The following is a 16,893-nucleotide window of genomic DNA, read 5'->3' as shown; positions in this document are numbered from 1 at the left end:
GAAGGAGAAGGAAGAAGCGCCACCACCCGCCACACCAAACACCCAAGGTGAGTCTCTCTCTCTCTCTCTCTCTCTCTCTCTCTCTCTCTCTCTTTGTTTCTCTCTTCCTCTCTTTGCTCTGTCTGTGTATTTAGGATTTGTGATTCCATTATGTATTGCATTTCGTAAATCATCAATGGCGGTCATCGGCCTAAAATCCGCCGACCGAGCGCATCTGATAGCGCGTCTACATCTCAGTCTGAGAGCGCGTCTTAGTGCGCCTGTGCTCTGCAGTGTACACGCGGTGATACACGTGCTGCACAGAAGGTTGACCTGCAGTCTACACATGACTATACACGCGTATTGACCTGGGATGCGCGTCTGACAGCGCATTTGTGCTGCATCTTAGATGCGCAGATAGACGCACTGGACAGAAGGTTCACTCTGGAGCGCGTCTGAGGGCACGTCTAACCTGCAATTTAGACGCGGGGATACATGCGCCAGGTCTCCCAGTTCTGATAGTAAGCAATATATTTTTGCAATGATGAATGTGACAAATCCCATGTTTGTGTTTATCAGTTTTCTTGTTTAAGAGAAGCATTAGCACTTAAGTGTTATGCTCAATGTCTAAAGAAAGCTCTTTGAAAATATACGTAATATATGATTTTTTGTATGCAAATAAATTTGTCTTTTCCCTGTGTTTTTTTTGCAGATGTCATATCCTGGTTCATCTAGCAATGACCCGAATGTGGATCGCATGTATGATACATTGGCCTCCTTTGGCAGGGGGGTCAATGCATTTTTTGGAGGTTCTCCTAGTAGGGAAGACTTCATGGGAGAGATGACCAGACACCTTGTCTGCTCTCCCACAGCGGACAAGGTATTCAATGTCATGTCTGGGACGCCTCTGGCGTCTTTTCCTAGCACTACTTCCCAGACTCCACATGCAGGTATTCCATATGCAGGTACTCCATATGTAGGTACTCCATATGCAGGTACTCCACGTGCTCTACGTGCATTGGCTGAAGCACAAGCATCTGCAAAAGCATGTGCATTTGCAGAAGCTCGTGCGTCCAGTGAGGCAGAGGATAGTCGACAGAGAGGGAGGAGGGAGAGTCGAGGGGGAGGACGAGGCTTGTGTGGGGGTTGCCTAGGAGGTGGCGAGCGATCACCCTCACCAGTAGATCACGTAGAGGAGGTTGTATGCCAGTATTATAGAGTTACAGATGCTGGTGGCATCTTTCATGATGATAAGGGAAGGGATGTAATGGCGTACATGAGGAGCGTCATGCATGCGACGTATAAAGATTGTTTCATTGCCTTCAAAAATCAGAAAAGCAGCTTGTGGCAGGAGGTGTTGAGGGCAGTCCATAGGAGGTACCCAAATCCTGAGGGTCAGCGATTCTCGGATGATTGGGGACGTACAAAAGTGAGAGATATGCTTCACAACAAAAGATCCCACGTCATGACACGGGCCAGGGACTCACTGCAGAGGCTGGAGGAGGGGCGTGGAGCCTATAGCCAACCACCTATGTGACACTGCATAGAGTGGAAGAAAGCCAAGAAGAAAGCAGCTGAGAAAGTGAAGAGTCGCCAGCACGCAGAGGCGCGACGGATCCAAATGGAAACAATGGGATCGTCGCATTAGGGATCGGGCGGTAGAGAGTCGTGGGAGGCAGAGTTTGTAAGTATATTTTGATTTCTAGTTTTTTTAAATTTATATTTCTTTTAATTCTTTATATATTTTAGTCTAATATATTGTGACTCATAATTGTTTGTATATCTCTAAATGTTTTGCAGACTACCATCGTTGGTAGGACACCTACTCCTAGAGAGGTAGGTTACCATCGAGGCCATAACCGCACAACGACATGGCTTCACTTTTATGAGGAGGGTCTCATCACTAAGGACCAATACAACCGGGCCATGAGGATTCCACAGCTAGAGGAGGTATGTTTTTCTTACTTTCCTATTAAAAGTATAACTAATTATGTCACAACTCTATAGAAACAGAATTTGTATTTTTTTTCATTAATTTGTCTATATAATGATTTATTAAATTTATTTCCTTTGCACTAATTAGATATAAAGAAAAGTACATTGGAGCTGGCCACTGATGAGTGGTCACAGGTTATGGTGGACCCACGAGGTGGGTTAGAGAAAAGATAGTTCACACTTCCACCTATATGGCCCGATTGGGCGCCTGTGACTAGAACTCACGCATATCAGGGTTAGACTCACACACCGAAAGGATTGATGGCTTGAAGTGTGGGCTAGATCCACCAGAACAGACAGTTACAATCAACAAGATGGCATGATCATGAAATGCTTGTATAATGTGCATGTGTGGGCTGAAAGCTTGAAATGCACATTTCTTTTCATAGAAAAGTCACATGAAGATTCAGATACCATTTTTGCAATGTACACAGAAAAAGCTTTCATATGACACCCATATTGGGGGGGGTTCCTAAATTTTGGAGATCCCTAAAATTTAGGAGCCTCGAATTAGCCTAAAAATACTAGTCCTAAAAAATAGGGATGTCATTCTAAAAATAGTAAGTTTTGTACTCTGACTGTGCTTACTAAATTTGGTTGTTTCTATTCTTGACAGTATTCAACCCAAAAAGGAAGGCCATAGAGAAGAGTCAAGTATCAAGACACTTGTCACACAAGTTTCCAAGTGTCCCAGCACTTGTCACATCTCATGACATGTGGCTGGACACTTGTCTTGTGCTACTCCACTGTTCCCTTTTGTACTAGCTCTCCCCTCTCCTATAAATAAGAGCTCGTTTTTCTTCATTCAACATCAATTTTCTTTGCTGTAAACTCATGTACAGCACCCACAGATAGCCAGAAACTGGCCCCATCCATCCCCATCATATCCCCCACTTCTCCATTATCAAATTCCTCCATATTCTCTCTTCTATCACTGCTGTTTACAGGACAGCAAGCCTGTAAATTCCTTTCAGCACCTCCTTCTCGAGCTCTTTCTTCCATTTTAGCAACAAGAAGCAAGCCCTATCCATGTACTGCTGACCAACGATGGAGAAAGGTTGATTTCCCCTTTTTCTTCTCTCATACTGTAAAGAAATCAGTTCTTATCATTGCATAATAGATAATGCATGTATGTTTGTACATCTTTGCATGATCTTGTGAGATTGAGAATTACTTTTTCTCACTCTCAGGTTGATTGTAACTGAGCTCTTCCCTAAGGGACTTGGGTTGAGCAGAAATACATTCCTTCGGGGAGGAGGGGGGGGGGGGGTTTGCCCATCTTCAACCCTCAATCTTGTCTCCATTACTTTTACATTTTCATGGCTATAATTTTGTGAGTAATTTTCATTTTCAGCTTTAAGTGTTCATTTTCTTTTATATTAAATCTTGAAAACAAGTGAATATCATAATTGTTAAGCATACTACATTGTTCGGGGTGTTTACAAATTATAACTTTTTCTCCACCTTGTCTATGTAAGCAACCCTGATCTTTTGTGTGTGTAGGCGAACCCGGATGTGGAGCATAGCGAGGAGAGGGGTAACGACGCTAGTAGCCATGGTGGTACTAGCAAAGATGTTTCCTCTTCAGATTCGTAGAGGAGCACCATACCTCCTCATGAGGCCTTCTTTTCTTGTATATGTATGATATCTCTTTGAGCCTACTGCTTGCGGCCACACTTTAGGTCGCAAGCACTTAAACTTCCCTTGTAAATGGTTTGATATATAATGAATACATGGACTTTTATTTTCAATTCTCGTGCCCGTAAGATACATTGTCTGTTTCCCAAATACACAATTTGATGTATAGGAGGGGGAAAAAAAAAAAACCAGAGAGCATGTGGTTGCACTCTGGTTTTTTTTTTCCAGTTCTGTTTTGCACATCTATCAGCGCGTCTAAATTGCAGATAATTCGCGTTTATATACGCATCTATAATGCAGACTACACGCGCTTATACACGCGCTCCATAATTCAAATTTAAAAAATAAATTAAATATCTTTTTTTTAAAATGACATTTTTTGTTTTCCGTTCGCGTCTATCAGTGCTTGTAAAAGCGTGTCTACCAGCGTGTCTATATGCACGTGTATATGTGCGTCTATTGCACGTCTATTTGTGCATGTAAATTTGTTGATACATGCAATTATAGACGCGAAATGGTAGACGCGCAAATAGACGGGCAGATAGACGCGCCCATAAGAATTTCTCTATATTCGACAATCGCGTCTAAATATGCGTGTGTGAGACCTTTTTGTTGTAGTGTAGGACCAGATAGTAGGATCCTTGCATAAGGATTTTTCGGTACCAACCACAACAGATAGGTTTTCCACGGGCTAGATCATGGAGTGCATGCGTGCATACATATCAAACATACGATTAGACACACGCAAGGCACTTAAGAGTGGGGCTTCAAAGCCCGAGTAGCTAGATGCGGACGACTAGCGCTGACTCAGGGAGGAGGCTACAGATTCTCCAAGACATTGGAGACAGCAATGCGAGGTGGCGAGGGCATGACTAGAGATCAGAATGGTCCATCATCTTGGGAATGGTGGCCATAGGGCATATCTGGAGGACTTTGTAAGTTTTCTTTTGTTCTGCTTGCTTTTTTTTTTGCAATATCCTTTGTATTGACAATAGCATTTCTAAAAGTTATATTTTGTTTTCTTTGCAGCACTCCATTAGAAACCGCGATCCCACCGACCTTGAGACTCGATATGGAGAGAGGCACAGTTTCACTGCATTGTTCGACCGATTCTATCACTACAAGAGAAAGGTCCTATAGACGTGCACTGTACACGTAAAAAAGCGAGCGCGTTTATAAGCGCGTGTACCAGCGCGTCTATTCACGCTAGTATAAAGAACGCGTCTATATATACGCGTTTATAAACGTGCTTATAAATGCGAAAATAAATGCATATATTTTTTATTTCTCATAAAGTCCATGAATATGACCAAACCTCTTAACAGCTAGTATTTGTTTGAATAGGGCATGATTGGATGTATATATGACATAATTACACCTGGATCATAAGCTAGGACATGATATACATGTATAGGATCATACGGACATGATATACATGTATAGGGCATATACATGTATAGGACATGATATACATTACCAACTTTACTTCTTTCTGAGTATTACAAATATACATCCAATCATTCAAAGCTAATTATGTATATGTGATTTCATGTCCGATATACATCCAATCATGCCCTATACAAATGTGATTGGATAGGGCATGATGATTGGATGTATATACGACATAATTATCAGAGAAGTGATTGATATATGCACATGTTGCATCTATTGTGCACTTAACCTAGCCATGGCTAAAACTTATAGATCAAAGGTTGACTTGTGCATTTGTAATATATATATATATATATATATATATATAGAGAGAGAGAGAGAGAGAGAGAGCGAGAGAGAGAATTGATCAATACACTCACATGTCTCATTTGTTGTGCACTTAACCTAGCCATGCATGCCAATTCATAGCATGAGTAGATTGATGTAAATCAGTTGGCTTATGCATGTGCAAGCTATTCCAATCATGTCAAGGTGCACTTATAGCTCACATATAATTTTAGATAAGGTGGACCACATGTAGCCAATGTGCACATGTTCTCTTTTCATCATCTTTAGCCAGTGTCTCCACTTGTTGTTGACTAAAATAGATCACTGTAAGGATACTTTGCAATACCAACAAGCCAACTACAAATCTCTTATCTATGAAATGTATAAGTAAATTAACTTGGTTAATTTGATGAGGTCAAGTTTTCCTTGCATGGACAGTGTGGTTGGCTATATTCTACTTCAAGGTTATAGGAACTTACAGAAGTCAATGGAGCATCCTAAAAATGACAATACTCTAACTACTATATCACGTCACTTCATGTACATATCTTTGATTGATTGATGGATAATATGCCTTTCTCTATCTCTTTTGTATACACCTTCATTGCATTATCTCTCTCTAGCTAAAAACCATTCGTGCTTTATCCACCTATTGATACTTGATGCAATTGTAAGTGGGATGGTCTAGTAAGTCACCACATATGTGCCAATTGACTTGCCAATGTGTTATCTCTTATCCTCAAACTTTGTTATATATGTCACCACATAGGTCAATTGATTTGCTAGTGTACCATCTCTTATCTCAAGATTTTCTATATATTTCACCAGTATTCTCAATCAAAAACATCATATCAAGCATATCTTGCATTAATGAAGCAGATTGGCCAACCCAACATAAATGGAATTGTATGAATAGTAATATAGATCAAGATCTTGGCTTAAATCAATGACACATTTTTACACAATATAAACTGTTAGAGTTTAACTACAATATATAATGCCTGCAAATAAGAAAGAGGCTTAATTTGTTGGACCACTATGCACATACAATCTATATATGTCATATTCCCTAAATGCATGCATTGATACTTACAACATGGAGGCAAACATTTTGATATTGAAAGACTAGGAAAGTCATGTCATGTTGATCCAAAAACAACCAAAAGCTAGCATCTAATCAGTTTAATTGTTCCTACGCATCTGTAAGCGCGTGTAATAGGTATTATCTACGGATATACATGCACAATTACATGCGCTTACAGACACACCATACAGATATTAAAAAAAATTAAAAAAAATTGTGGCTTTCTTTTCAAACCTGTGCTTTCCTGCGTTTTTTGCGCGTTTTCTGCAGTTCAAGCTCGACATTACTACTCATGTCTATCTATCACTTGATCAAGATCTTGGCTTAAATCAATGACACATTTTTACACAATATAAACTGTTAGAGTTTAACTACAATATATAATGCCTGCAAATAAGAAAGAGGCTTAATTTGTTGGACCACTATGCACATACAATCTATATATGTCATATTCCCTAAATGCATGCATTGATACTTACAACATGGAGGCAAACATTTTGATATTGAAAGACTAGGAAAGTCATGTCATGTTGATCCAAAAACAACCAAAAGCTAGCATCTAATCAGTTTAATTGTTCCTACGCATCTGTAAGCGCGTGTAATAGGTATTATCTACGGATATACATGCACAATTACATGCGCTTACAGACACACCATACAGATATTAAAAAAAATTAAAAAAAATTGTGGCTTTCTTTTCAAACCTGTGCTTTCCTGCGTTTTTTGCGCGTTTTCTGCAGTTCAAGCTCGACATTACTACTCATGTCTATCTATCACTTCATGAAGAAAATGAGGCAAGGAAATAAGAGTAAAAAGAGGACAGGAGGAAAGAAGAGCCAAAGAGTAAAGAACAAGAGCCAAACAACAAGGAAGAGGAGAAGATTCAAGCAACTTACCAAGGGAAGGGAGAAGGAGAATAAGGAGCTTGCAACCTAGCCGCCACCTGTTGGAACAAGCAAAGAAGGTGAGTTCTTCTTCTCTCTCTCAATATTGTTTGCTTTATGTGTCTGTTTATCTCTCTCTTCTCTCTCTTTACATGCTATAATGTGTCATCTATGGAGGTTTTTTTGCATGTTTTTTAACCAAGTTTGAAAGGAAATGGTCCGACTGTGCACGCCTGTCAGCGCGTCCAGATGACAGTGTAGACGCAGGTATAGACGCGGAAATAGACGCGCTGACAGATGCACATAGAGATGCTGATATAGACGTAGGATGTTATATGTTTTATCTGCACATGGTAATATGATTTTTCTTGTGTAGATGTGGAATCCTAGATCCTCCAGCACTGATCCTGAGTTGGAACACATGAGCAACACCTTAGCAGAGTTTTCTAGAGGTGTTAGTAGCTTTTTTGGAGGTTTTCCAAACAAGGAGAAATTTATGGGGGAGATGACTAATTATCGTGGTCGCCCTCCCACTACAGAGAAGGTTTTCAGTGTGATGTCTGGGACACCTATCACATCTTTGCCTAGCACTGCCGCAAAAACAACATACCTTGGCACACCTCTACTAACAGGTACTCCACGCACTATGCATACACATAGATCAACTAATGCATAGGGATCAACTGAGGTACATGGATCAGCCGAAGCACGTGTATCTGCAAAAGCATGTGTATCGAGTGAGGTAGAGGGTAGTGCCCATCGAGGGAGGAGGGAGAGTCGTGGGGGAGGACGAGGAGGTCGAGGGCTTTGTGGGGGTTGCCTAGGAGGTGGCTCTCGATCACCCTCACCGGAAAATGAGAGAGGTGAGCCTCCACAAATGTACTACTCTGTCACTGATGTTGGTGGTATCTTGCATGACTTTGAGGGGAGGGAAGTGATAGCCTACTTGAGGAGTGTCGTGCATGCCACATACAAAGATTGCATGATTCCCTTCAAGCACCAAAAAAATGGTTTGTGGCAAGAGGTGCTGTGGGCAGTACATAGAAGGTACTCTAATCCCGAGAATTCACGATTCTCAGATGATTGGGGACGGTCAAAGGTGAGAGACGCGCTTCATAAAAAGAGGTCTCACCTTATGACACGTACCAAGGAGTCAGTGCGGAGACAACAGCAGGGGCGCCCTGGATATGGCCAACCACCCAATTGCCACCGCAAGGAGTGGAAAGAGGCCAAGAAGAGAGCAGCGGAGAAAATGACAAGTCACCAGCATGCAGAGACGCGATGTATTCAGTTGGCAACCATGGGATCATCGCATTATGGATCGGGTGGCAGGGAGTCATGGGAGGCTGAGTTTGTAACTATTATTTGATTTCTTTTTTAAAATTAAAATTTGTAATTTGTTTCACTTCATCGTGTAGTGTGTTCTAATACGTTGTATGTTCAAATTGTTTTGTAGTATCATATTGTTGGTAGGATACCTACTCCTAGAGCGGTAGGCTACCATCGAGGTCATAATCGGGCGTCCACTTGGCAGCATTTCTATGAGTAGGGACTCATCACGGAGGAGCAATATAATCACACCATAAGGATTTCAACACCAGAAGATGTATGTTTTATTTTTTACATGAAAAGTAAGATAACTCTAATTTATTGTTTGTAATGGTATTTATATACCTTAATCCTTTGTGTAGGCGAACCCTGATGCAGTTGAGGATAGAGAAGGGGGGACTAGCAATAGCGGTAGTGGCAACGGCAGTGGCACAGGCAACGGTGGTGGTAGCAATGATGATGCCTCTTCTGAGGAGATATAGAGGAGCCCCATGCATGCATGCCTCTCCTTGGCTTGTAATTTTCATTTTTGATATGTATTAATTTCAGCTAGTGCTTGCGACCATGACCATGCTTGAGGTCACAAGCACTAGAATTCATAATGTAAAAACGTTTCATCTATATATATGAAATTTCGTGTTCTACATACATTCACTACAACAGGAACGAGGCATGCGTGTAAATGTGCGTGTAAATAGACGCGAATTTTACGTCTATATATCCGCACAAATAGACGCTAATATAGATGCGCCAGCAGACGCACAATTATTTAACCACCTAAAATTAGCAATTCGCATAATTGAAAAACCAAAGTTAATAATTATTTAACCACCTGAAATTGATTCTTGAGATAAAAGGCATTTGAGCCTGTCCATATAATGCAGATTTAATCATCTTCTGATCGTTATAATATACAGTTCCATCATTGTGCATCCTCACATCTTTCGTGAAGCTGCGGTAAACTAATTTCCTTGATCTAGGTTGTTAATCAAACTCTGCTGTAGGTAGTGGACAATCGACGTTGTCGTTCGCCACACGCCTAAGTCCATGATCACATGACTTGCGCAGTGCAGCATGCAACTTCTTGTAAACAGCAGCGAACACAGCGCCGCACTCGATCATCTCCTCCTGAGTGGGATTGTGAGCGCCCAGCTTCTGATGAGCTGCTGACGTAGGGCTGTGGATGTTGGCGAGGCGAGATGCCCTGTCGACCACGAGATCGACCAGTGTTTGGACTTTGCGTTTATCTATCAATTTCACTCATATATGTTTGAGGCTACTTGAGGATGAGGCGTCATTTTGATTAGAGGGGAGGCTTTCATCTTGGCATTGCAACCATGATGAGGCATTTACACCTTCAAAGAAGGGTGACATGAAGAAAAATTTTGCGTGGCCCAACACTATCACTATGGTAAGTGCATGTTTGTCCAAATGGACCATATATTGGGTTCAATGGCTTTTTTCTCTATCGATCAGTCTAACTATGAAAAGATTACTAAGTCAATGTATTGAGGGGAAGAATCCTCTATTTTGCAAATCTATTAAAAAACAAAGAATGAGCCAATAGATCGATGGATTGGATTTCTAATAGCATTCAATACAATAGTTTTGGGAAAAATTAAACTTCAAAATAGCCAATATTTATGTCTCGAAAAGGTACTTCCAAGAGTCAATAATAGGAATAAAAATATTGCTTGTCTACTTTTATGCGCTTCGCTAGCTTCTTGGTGCTTCTTTTTGCAGGTTTCTTCCCTTACATGGACTTCATCGTTATTTCCTATAAGCTTTAGAGACATGTGTGCAAGGATTGTAAGGAGGTAGAGGCTCTAGGGAAGAAGAAGAAGCAACAGGATATGGATCCTATCAAAGAGTTATCCTCATCCTTCTTTGACTTTGACTCGGATCCTTCAACCGAGGGAAAGATCAAGGCATGGAGAGGGTCATCTTCTTTATAGAAGGGGGAGGGGTTGGCTATCCCTCTCTCTACTAATTTCTAGTGCTATTGATGTGGTCATTTGTCACAAGTTTCCAATGTTAGAGAGGGAGTGTGAGAGGGTGGGGAGATGGGGCGAATGCACTTCATCTATACATGTATACAAGTGCAAAGGATCCAAAGAGGGACTTTCCTTTTGCTTTGGCATGTTTTGAAATCCTAAAATTGGGATTGACTTCTCGGTTCATGATGGGTTGTTCCTTGATAGAGAGCAGGATGGGCTCTAGCTAGTTCAAGCTCACATGAGGGGACACATTGACAGTTTGGTCGAAGGTAGGGAATCTATGGTCCTAACATTGTTTCACCTAGCAAATGACAAGGGTGGTGGATGCAAACGACAATGGTGATGGATGAAGTGGGTTTGAGATGATGAAGATTTTGGGTATGCTTTGAGATTAGTCTCATGCATTTCCAATTTTATTATCATCTAAGTCTAAAAGCAAGCATCTAGGAATCCTTGTTCCCTCCCCCCACTCCCCTGTTCACCCCGAGGTGGCCCAATTGTTGGATGAGTATGATTACATTCTAGAACACCCCTCGTGAAGCAAATGAAACTTCTTAGACTACCCAACTTGCACAAGCAACACCTCTTCATGCAAGTGAGGTTGTGAAGTCGCATTTAGAGTCATGTGTTATTTCTAATGCAAGTTCTATACAATGGCATTAGCATATATTGCTATGCCTATCGGGGTGAATGCCGATAATGTAGCTCTGAATGTCTTTAACCAAGCAAATTACGATGCAAACACGAAGTTGGTTTTATTGACAAGCTATCCAACTTTGTTGTACCATTGTTTGTTGATATAAAAAACCAATGCATAAATCTCCTCATAAACATAGGATGGATTCAAACTCATGATGTCGATATCCTACATAAGCTGAGACTTATGGTATCAATCTCCTTGCCATACAGATCGTAAATTTAATGCTGAAAATGGTTATAGCAAATTCAATCGGATGATCATCCATGTGTCTCTTGCGTCTAAGAATGTCAACTTTTGCCAACCATGATAACGACTTTAGATTGCCCTTCTCACGGGGGCACATGAGAGACTTTCCAAAGGAACGAACGTTTGCACATGATTTATGAATGGTTTCGTGCCGAAAACGGTGTCGTGCCTTTATTGGCATTGGCTTCCCAAAAGAATGTTTGGATTCCGGATTCCAGAACGTTCAAAAGACCAAGTGAATATCCGTTTTTTTAAATATGTATGTAAAGATTTATCGACGGGCGAGGACGTGCCACGTGATAGGGACTTACGTATATTTCTCTTTCCAGGTGGCTATCCTGAAGGACCGTTCGTACGTAAAGTGATACGCTCGTTAGCGTGCAGCGGCCGCTATTCTGAGTCGTCTTCCTGAATCCTGCTGCCGCATCTCCGCGTAGAAGAACATCACGCAGAGAATCTCTCTCTCTCTCTCTCTCTCTCTCTCTCTCTCTCTACCCACCATCGCCGTCACCAAGCAGCGGTGAGCGCTTACATTCTACGTCCACGAGCATCGGCCACCACCGAGACAGATCGCTTTCAGTACCACCTGCATCCTGCTCGTCATCCTCAGACGCCGCGCCGCAACAGCAGCAGCACTACTACTACGAGTACTGCGACATGAACAATAACAACTACTACTGTAATACTCTCGATGAAATCGACATCCAGCGTGTGCTGGTGTCGATGGAGCTCCCGGCACCCCTGGCGTCGCTGCCACGCTGGGTGGCCGACATGGCCCGCCAGCATTTCCGCAGCCTGGAGCCGAGCCCGCCCTGCCCGCGATGTACTCCTACTACCACTCATCATCATCATCATGGGCCTGCTGCGGGCGGAAGCAGCAGCAGCAGCACAACAAGGTTCCGTTATCTGAACAACCCCTCAGGCAAGTCGCTCCGCCTTCAGCCCCTCTTCCGCTGCGAAGCCTGCTCCAACACCTTCATCCTCTCCGGCTCTGGCTCTCTTCGTGGCAAGTACCGACCGCGCACCAGCAGCTGCACCACCACCGCGACCACCCTCCATGGCCAGAAGAAGATCACAGCAGCTAGTAGCACCACTACTACTAGCACCTCGTCCTCGTCAGTGAAGCGCCGCCGTAACGCCCTGCAGCAAACTGACAACATCCCACCATCTTCATCATCTGATCATCCTGAAAATGGATATCATCCTGTTTGGATAACAAAACAGGAGCATGTGCAGCAGCCAGCGCCGCCCACCAGCTCTTGCAAGCGACCTCGGATACAGCAGCACATGTCCAGGCATGATGTTGACCAGCAGCAGCAGAGTAATGCAATTGTGCCTGATCGTCATTATAGTGGTACCGCTCGGCACAATCAGCTCGATCAGGCACACCTGCAACAATCATCATCAACGGCCTGGCCAGCAGCCCTCCTATCTGCAGGCCACGCCCCAGGGCCTCAACGTCCCTTGTATTTTTACGAGCTGCAGCAGGCCGGTATAATTCAGCAGCAGCGACAACCGCCGCCACTATGCCATGATCATCAGCTCATACAGGACTCTCCTGCTGCAGCACAGGCACCACCTTTGGAGAATACTCATTCTGACCATCAGCACCTAGTCCTGCATCAGGACACCAATGCAGATGCACTCTTCATTGATGACCTTGAGAACATTACTCTCCCGGGCAGTGTGGCAGATGTACCTCCTGATCACATGACGTTAGCTGGCATTGACCATGACTATCAATCCTCTGAACAATGGCCACAGCTAGGGATTGCTGCTGACAATCTGCCTGGCATCAATCCAAACCTCTTTGATGCAGTTATCGATGGTGATCTCATGCCTGTTAATTTTGCAGATGACGAGTATCCACGCGCTGCTGCAGATGCAATCCCTGATCACAACACAGCAGCTGGCATTCATCATGATGATCAGTACTCCGAACTATGCACCCTACAAGACACTGCTGCTGCTCAGCTGCCTAACATGGATCCCAACCTCCTGGATGCAGCCATCGATAGTGATCTCATGCCTGCTACTCTTGCAAATGATGATCCGTGTGCTCCTGCAGATATAACCGATGATCAGGAGACGTCAACTGGCATTCACGATGATCAGTGCTCCAAAAGATGGCTGCTAGATACTGCTGCTGATCAACTGCCTGACATTGATCCCAACCTCCTTGATGCAGTCACTTATAATAGTGATCTCATCCCTGTTAATGTCGCAGAAAATGATCATCATAACAACTCTGACATTCAGCCGTCTGAATCATCCTGCTTTGTGCTACTAGATGGTGCAGATGATGCTCTGGCTGCCAGTCACGTCCCCACCGTCCAGCTCGACCATCACATTTATGATCTGCCTGTTGCAGATGATCTTGATCTTGATCACAACTGTGGTACTCGCTATGAATCTACATCGACATGCTGGTTTTTAGGGACCGGTCAGGATGATGATCTGTGGGGTATTCCCAGCTGCTTCCAGCTCAATGATCTGCCCGATTTACTCTCACCGACTGCTACGTACTACAGCACTGCCCCAATGAATGTTGCAATGGCCTCAGCAAGCAGCGGCTGCAGCCGGATCCCAACTGTTACAATGTCTCATGATGATCATCACATGAACTGTGATGATAATCATTTCCATGACGACATTGGTATCTTTGACTTACGCCTACCCTTGATGCGAGACCACACTGTTAGCTGCAGCATCCTCCCCCAACAATTGGATGCCAGTGGCTATATCGAATCTAACCTGGGTTCAAGCGTTCTAGCATATTAATGCCTCTAACCTTAAGGGGCCAAACTTTGCAGTCCCTTCACCTGTACTGCCTTTACAAAAAAGGATAAAGAGAGCAGCTCTCTTTCAGTGATTGCAGATTGAACTCAATGGAGCTGCACATTATCAAGTGTGTGCTAGGAGCTCAAATACAAGATTCTCATGCTACCAATTATTATCGGTCAAAGCCTAATACAACCTCAGAAGAGCAGCAGGCGGATGACGGCCATCTTATCCCTAATTCTCTGTTATTTGGGACCAGCTAATTTGTTGAGGCATTCGAAACAGTGTAGAATTCGCTTTCAAGATGATTAGAGCTTGCCCATGCAATTGTACATTGTTGGCACATTTCAGAGTTGAAAATGGTATGTAGTATGTATGCAAAAAAGCTTCAAAGAAACAGTATGATATGTAGTCTGTATGCAACAAAGCTTCAAACAGACGGCCTGTATTTCATTAATTTAATAATGCGTACAATAGAAAAAATTGGCACAGTTCCTTACAACTCCAGCAGTGAAGGGCATCTTGGTATGTCTTACATGTGAGGATTGACAAACTGCAGCAGTGAAGGGCATCTTGGTATGTCTTACATGTGAGGATTGACAAACTGTAGAATGGTGATTACATCTAGGGAAAGAATATGTCCTATTAGAGCTAGTTGTTTGTGGGCTGAGCTAACCTGTTAATGTTGGAAGAAATTATGTCAGCAATTTGGGATTTTTCTTGTGTTTTCTCCTACTAAAATCGAAGGCATGGGCTCAGACAAGGCAAGTATCAAAAACTCTAATTTAGTCCATGGTGTTAGATTAAGTGGATTGCTCTCTGATTTTGCTTTCAAAATTCTTGGCAATAGGCCCTGTAACTGCATTCACAAAGAAAACGGCTCCCCATATCTCCAGATTGGACTCAAACAGCTTACAGTTACCTATCCCTCTTGGTCTCTTCAACCTTTCCCTTCTACAATTGCTGCAATCCCCCCTTCCTATTGTGGATCATGGACCCCCTTTTGATTTTGCCTAGTAGTCCCCCTTCCTATTGTGGATAGGTATTTTAAGTGCAGAGAATTTGACATTGTGACTGAGTTCCTCTTTGCAATCCCTTGAATACTTCAAGTCACCCATCTTCTCCTGCTACAATCCCCCTTTCTTTCCACTACTTGCTAGTCTTGTAAGTAACATGGCTACCTTCCAATTCATTTGAAGATGTCCATCGTTTAATGGAGCTGCACCATCTGATCAGCATTTTCAGATCTGAAGGAGGGTAACTATATGTTTCATTACTAGCGCAAGATTTGTGGTAACACCTACAACTGATATTAATCCGAGAGCATTTCATTCATGGCATAAAACTGAATTGAACTAACACACATAATTTTAACATACCCGCTAATCTAAGCTAGTCATATAGTATGGGCTAGCTAGAGCCGATGTTAATAAAAAAGGAAGGAATCCTCCACTGCAAGTGGGTTGATCATCCTCAGACGCGGCACTGCTTCTGCTGCCACTAAAATGAGATGTTCCGATCACACAGGCTCGAATTCGGGATATGTGTAAAGTATTATGCTAGTCGATAGCCTCGGCGCCTATGAAGCCACCAACCGAGCAGCAACCGTCTCTTCTTCTTTTTGCTTCCTTCTTCTTTCTACTTCCTGGGTGGGAAGGCTCATCATGCTTCTCTGGAAACACAAGGAACTTTAGACACTAAACTAGATGGTAAATAGACTTATATCTACTAATTGCATAAATTTTTTTCGTTAGTAACTAGGGTTTTTTAAATTGGAACTAGGTTTTTAATTTTACTAGATAGATGTGAAACTATAACTAGTAAAATAAGTGTCTATATGGTAAATCAAGGCAAAATTTTATATATCACCTAATGTAGCCATGTTTATTGGATAAAATTATGAAGCTATGGATAGATTGATAGGCTTAACCATCATCAGCCATGTAGTCAATCTCAAATTAGACAATGTCAATACACACTTGTAATGGATATGTTTGGATGCATCCAAAATGTACATGTGATGTAAGATACACTTGTGCATTTTGATAAATTTTAATTCCTACTCACATAGCACAAATAGTTTATACATCCACAAATAAACATTAAAACAAAGAAGAATCTTGTTCATTTCAACTCAATGCTATGGCTCTAAATCTTGAAATTCCCATCGAATTCCCTATGAAGTGTGGGATATACCTAGCATCCGTACAAGCGCAAATAGTTATTAAAAGTTATTTGAGCCCCTTACAAACTAGGAGCATATCCATCCATTAGCAAAATAAAAAAAGTTCAAGTTGTAATAGCCTTGTTCTTAAATGATTGACATAGAACCTCTTGAGTATGTGGAAACTTGAAGAGGGGAGTTCTCAATAGATAGTCATGGCACGTGGTCTATTCACTAGGTTAGCTTTATTAAGTTCATTAAAAGTAACATTTCCTACCAACATGTGGCATATGTTCCCCCTTTCATGCATGTAGAATATTTAGGGCGGTGAACAAGGAGTAAGAGATGATGGAACACATAGCACAAACATAAAGCAA

The sequence above is a fragment of the Lygodium microphyllum genome, chromosome 8 (genome assembly GCF_053477565.2).
Source record: "Lygodium microphyllum isolate KBCC chromosome 8, Lygodium_microphyllum_v1.1.10, whole genome shotgun sequence".
Lineage (NCBI taxonomy): Eukaryota > Viridiplantae > Streptophyta > Polypodiopsida > Schizaeales > Lygodiaceae > Lygodium > Lygodium microphyllum.
This window is presented reverse-complemented; position numbering follows the sequence as displayed.